This window comes from Cervus canadensis, chromosome X (genome assembly GCF_019320065.1).
Source record: "Cervus canadensis isolate Bull #8, Minnesota chromosome X, ASM1932006v1, whole genome shotgun sequence".
In the NCBI taxonomy this organism is placed as follows: Eukaryota; Metazoa; Chordata; class Mammalia; order Artiodactyla; family Cervidae; genus Cervus; species Cervus canadensis.
Window position 1 is genome coordinate 45,456,893 of NC_057419.1, and position 5,983 is coordinate 45,462,875.

The 5,983-nt window shown below is 40.6% G+C and overlaps 1 non-coding gene across 1 annotated transcript; it reads right to left on the reverse strand.

The window, feature by feature from the left end:
• Positions 1 to 3,645: 3,645 nt before the first annotated feature.
• Positions 3,646 to 3,718, reverse strand: TRNAE-UUC. The gene has a single exon. It is a non-coding gene; the product is annotated as a tRNA-Glu (tRNA).
• Positions 3,719 to 5,983: the final 2,265 nt, after the last annotated feature.

Genomic DNA, 5,983 nt, shown 5'->3' on the forward strand with positions numbered 1-5,983 from the left:
GTAGTAATATACAGCCTTGATGTATTCCTTTCCCAATCTGAAACCAGTCTATTGTTCCATGTCCAGTTCTAACTGTTGCTTCCTGACCTGCATACAGATTTCTCAAGAGGCAGGTCAGGCGGTCTGGTATTCCCATCTCTTTAAGAATTTTCCAGTTTGTTGTGATCCACACGGTCAAAGGCTTTGGTGTAGTCAATAAAGCAGAAGTAGATGTTTTTCTGGAACTCTCTTGCTTTATCGATGATCCAACGGATGTTGGCAATTTGATCTCTGGTTCCTCTGCCTTTTCTAAATCCAGCTTGAACATCTGGAAGTTCATGGTTCACATATTGTTGAATCCTGGCTTGGAGCATTTTGAGCATTACTTTACTAGTGTGCGAGATGAGTGCAATTGTGCGGTAGTTTGAACATTCTTTGGCATTGGCTTTCTTTGGGATTGGAACGAAAACTGACCTTTTCCAGTCCTGTGGCCACTGCTGAGTTTTCCAAATTTGCTGGCATACTGAGTGTAGCACTTGCATAGCATCATCTTTTAGGATTTGAAATAGCTCAACTGGAATTCCATCACCTCCACTAGCTTTATTCATAGTGATGCTTCCTAAGGTGCACTTGACTTCACATTCCAGGATGTCTGACTCTAGGTGAGTGATCATACCATTGTGATTATCTGGGTCGTGAAGATCTTTTTTGTATAGTTCTTCTGTGCATTCTTGCCACTCTTCTTAATATCTTCTGCTACTGTTAGGTCCATATCATTTCTGTCCTCTATTGCGTCCATCTTTGCATGAAATGTTCTCTTGGTATCTCTGATTTTCTTGAAGAGATCTCTAGTCTTTCCCATTCTATTGTTTTCCTCTGTTTCTTTGCACTGATCACTAAGGAAGGCTCTTATCTCTCCTTGCTCTTCTTTGGAACTCTGCATTCAAATGGGTATATCTTTCCTTTTCACCTTTGCTTTTAGCTTCTCTTTGTTTCACACTTATTTGTAAGGCCTCCTCAGACAGCCATTTTGCTTTTTTGCATTTCTTTTTCTTGGTGATGACATTGCCTCCTGTACAATGTTATGAAACACCATCCATAGTTCATCAGGCACTCTGTCTATCAGATCTAATCCCTTGAATCTATTTCTCACTTCCACTGTATAATCATAAGGGATTTGATTTAGGTCATACCTGAATGGTCTAGTGGTTTTCCCTACTTTCTTCAATTTAAGTCTGAATTGGGCAATAAGGAATTCATGATCTGAGTCATAGGCAGCTCCCGGTCTTGTTTTTGCTGACTGTATAGAGCGTCTCTGTCTTCGGCTGCAAAGAATATAATCAATCTGATTTCGGTATTGACCATCTGGTGACGTCCATGAGTAGAGTTTAGGTGATGTCCATTTGTGAGTTTAGGGGAGTAATAAAATAAAGGTGTTCATAATTCATATATTAACATAAATATATACAGCTTAAGTTTCATTTTTTTGCCTTAGTTTACAAAGTCACAAATTATGCTACTATAATTAAAAATTTCACAAAACTAGTATTCTGTGGATAGTAATTATCTAAAGGATTTTAATGAAGATGTGTTTTAGAAAAGATTTAGTCTCCCTCCTATGTGTGTCTTTGATGCCTACACTATTACCTCACTCACAACACTTCTGACACCTGAATTTCTCCTTCCAAGGGTTTCCCTACCAAGCAATTCTCTGTGACACCAGTTGGGCGGGTGTCCTACAATTCAACTCAATTCTGACACCATCTACAGATCCCACAAGTTAAGGGCTCAGTCCCACAAGACTGCCCCACCCTCAACTTCAGATGCCAATTGCAAGCCCAGGTTATTGCCGGTACTTCTGACCATCTGGCTATAAATTAGAGGTTCCCATGACTCCTTCCTCAAATTTGATTCATTTGCTAGAGTGACTCATATAACTCAGAGAAACGGTTTATGTACTGCTTACCAATTTATTATAAAAGGATATGATAAAAGATACAGATGAACAGGCAGATGGAAGAGAGGTGTAGGGCAAAGTATGTGGGAAGGGGGTTGGAGCTTCCAGCCCTGTCTGGGTGCGTCACTCTCCCCAAATCTCCATATGTTCACCAACCCAGAACTCTCCCAAACCCAGTATTTTGGGGATTTTTGTGGAGGCTTCCTCACATAGGCATGGTTGATTACTAGGTCCATTTCCAACCTCTCTCCCTGCTTTGGAGAATGGGGGATGGGACTGAAAATTCCATGCTTTTAATCATGCTTTGGTCTTTCTGGTGATCCAGTCCCCATTCTGGACCCCACCAAGAGACATCTCATTAGAGCAAAGGACCCTGGTATCATCCAGGAAATTCCAAGAGATTTAAGAGCTCTATGTCAGGAACTGGGGCCAAAGATCAAATAATGGAAACAAAGATGCTCCTAGTGCTCTTATCACTTAGGAAATGACAAGCGTTTGGGGAACTTTGTGCCAGAAACCAGACACCAAGACCAATATATGTATTTTCTATTATCTCACAAGATGTAATTGCATTAAAATTATATACATTTTTCATATATTTACATCAAATTTTTAAATTGGGCTTTCCTGGTGGCTCAGACAGTAAAGTGTCTGACCACAATGTGGGAGACCTGGGTTCGGTCCCTGGATTGGGAAGATACCCTGGAGAAGGAAATGGCAACCCACTCCAGTACTCTTGCCTGGAAAATTCCATGGATGGAGGAGCCTGGTAGGTTACAGTCCACGGGGTTGCAAAGCGGCGGACATGACTGAGTGACTTCACTTTCACTTTCACATAGCAAAAATCAAAATATTTAAACATTTTTATATGTTTCAAAAATATTTTTCTCATAAAATATTCAAAATTGTGTATTAAAATTCAATGGCAGTGGTTGCCAAGGGATGGGGTGGAGGAAATGGGGAGTTAGCGTTTAATGGGTACCAAGTTTCAGTTTTGCAAGATGAAAAGAATTCTGGAGAGGGATATCGATGATGATTGCAAAACAATATAAATATATTTAATACTATTGAACTCTACACTTAAAGCTAGTTACGGTGGTAAATTTTATATGTGTTTTACCATAATAAAAACATTTTTAAAGAAATGGGAAATATAATCAACAGATACCAAATTTTTATCTGAATTATTTAAGATGACATTTTAATTTGTTTTTGAAAGGTTAATTACTACATATTTGACAATAAAACAATATAAAAAATTTCACACATTAGGTTGAGACCTACATATACAACAAATTGAGTAATATAAATTTTTTATATTATGTTTTAAAATATAAAAATAATTTTAAAATAAAATTATTTATTACTACTTATATCTTAAAATATTGTTCAATATCTGATGATGTCCCTCAGCTGCTATATTGTGAAAATCACTTTCATTCCATGAGTATGTCCAGAGCCATGCATTGGGATTCTAAGAGAAGCAAGAAAATGGACACTCAATCACTGGGGCAATGGGTTATACTCATGTGATATTCAGTGACAACGTCCTTTCTCTTACCAAGTGCTTCAGTCCTTCAAACCTTCCTCCTCATGTTCTGAAACGCTCTCTACCTCTGGAGTCTTCAGCAGCCCAACCCACAAATCTCCACAGCATATGGCTCTGGTCACCTTTTTATTTTTTGGCCTCGAGGCTTATGGTATCTTAGTTCCCTGACCAGGGCTTGAACCCAGGCCCTCAGCAATGAAAGCACAGAGTCCTAACCACTGGACCACCAGGGAATTCCCCTCTGGGCTCCTTTTGTTTGAAGGCCACGGGTTTCCTAAACACCAGTCAGTCTTGGGAGTGGATATTCAAGGTCACAGGCCAGCCTATGCCAGTGCCCACTAGCTGATCCTAAGCCAAGAGGTGCTTATGTGCTTGTTAATAAGTGTGTTTTCATGACTTGCCATGGGGCTCTCTGAAATGAGGGGCACAGAGCCGGGGCCCCACTACCCTAGATCCAAGGATGGTACTGGCTGTGGGAGTACCACAAATTAAAATGAATTCAAGAAGGAAGTAATCATTCGGACCCTTGGCAAGGGTAAGTTTGACAGGTTTTTCTCCCATTCTACAAACATAAGGAAACAACCATGCTTTTGTAGAAAGTTTGATTAAAGTTAAATGTCAACCAGGCAATAGCAAGTGGGGGTTTGGCCACATCCACCCAAAGCCTGAAGACAGGTGACAAGAAAGCCCCTCACAGAGGCCTTCCCTGTTTCCTTCCCTCCCCCAGGTAGGGATAGAGTGGGGACCTCTTCTATAGTCCCTAACCCCACGGATGCCATTTTCCCCCTCCAATGGAAGTAATCTTCTCTCTTCAATTTGAGGTCAATTTACAAAATATTCAAATTTCAAATATCAAGGCTCTGGGGCTTGGCAATGGGCCAGGAAGGGGCTTGAGACCTGGACTTTGCCTTTCCAGCTAACTTGAGGGTTCCCATTCTGCCTGCCTTTTTCAGCAGTTGGCAAGTTCCCAGATTCATCTGGGCATGCCCCATCATACCAGGGCCCCGCCCCCAGGCTGGGGAGTTATAGAACCTTCTCTGTTGTTCCAGTGTGGACAAAGGGGAACCCTCCTACACTGTTGGTGGGAGTGTCAATTGGTACAGCCACTACAGAAAACAGTTGAGAGGTTTCTAAAAAAATAGAGTTACTATATGATCTAGCAATCCCACCCCTGCATGTATCTAGAGAAAACTCTAATTCAAAACAGATACATGCATCCCAATGTTCATAGCAGCATTATTTACAATAGCCAAGACATAGAAGCAACCTAAATGTCCATAAAGAGATGAATGGATAAAGAAGATAGGGTATATAGATATACAGTGGAATATTACTCAACCATAAAAAGAATGAATTAATGCAATTTGCAGCAACATGAATGGACCTAGATATTATCATGTGAAGCGAAGGAAGTCAGACAGAAAGATGAATACCATATGATTTCACTTACATGTGGAATCCAAAAAATGCTACAAATGAACTTACTTACAAAACAGAAACAGACTCACAGACATAGAAAACAAACTTACAGCTACCAAAGGGGAAAAGGGAGGGTAAGGGAGGGACAAATTAGAAGTTTGATTAGCAATATACACACTGCTATATATAAAATAGACAATAAGGTCCTACTGTATAGCACAGGAAACTATATTCAATATCTTACAATCAACTATAATGGAAAATAATCTGAAAAAGAATATATATATCCGAATCACCTTGCTATACACCAGAAAGTAATATAACATTGTAAATCAACTATACTTCAATAAATTTTTTTAAAAACACACAAAAAGAACCCTCTCTCCTATTCCTTTGAGCAAGAAGCTGAAATCTTCAACCAAAGAAAAATCTGTAGTCGACTTCTCACCTGGGGAGGCAGCTGCTAGTCTTCTACCCCATGACTCCATTAAAGAGGCTGATTTTCATCATTATGCATTCTCATTGAGGCTTTTTTTCATGAATTTTTAAACATAAGCATTCATATGTCTTCCCTGGGATTCCCTGGTGGCTCAATGGGTGAAGAATCTGCCTGCAATGCTGGAGACCTGGATTTGATCCCTGGTTTGGGAAGATCCCCTGGAGGAGGGCATGGCAACCCACTCCAGTACTGTTGCCTGGAGAATCCCATGGACAGAGGAGCCTGACAGGCCAGTCCGTAGGGTCACAAAGAGTTGGACATGACTGAGTGTCTAAGCACACACATGGCACATTCATATGTCACACATACACACACAAAAATCTCAAAAATGACTGCAGGGACTTCCCTGGTGGTCTCCGTGCTCCCAACACAGGGGCCCAGGTTCAGTCCCTGGTCAGGGAACTAGATCCCACATGCCCCAACTAAGCGTTCACAGGCTGCAACTAAAGATTCCACAAGCTGCAGCCAAAATAATGATTAAATGAATGATTCCATTTTAGAGCTCACTAGGTTAGTTAGATGGAGTTGCCGTAAGTTAAGAGAACACAGGAGGAGGAACTTTCCTGGTGTCCAGTGGCTA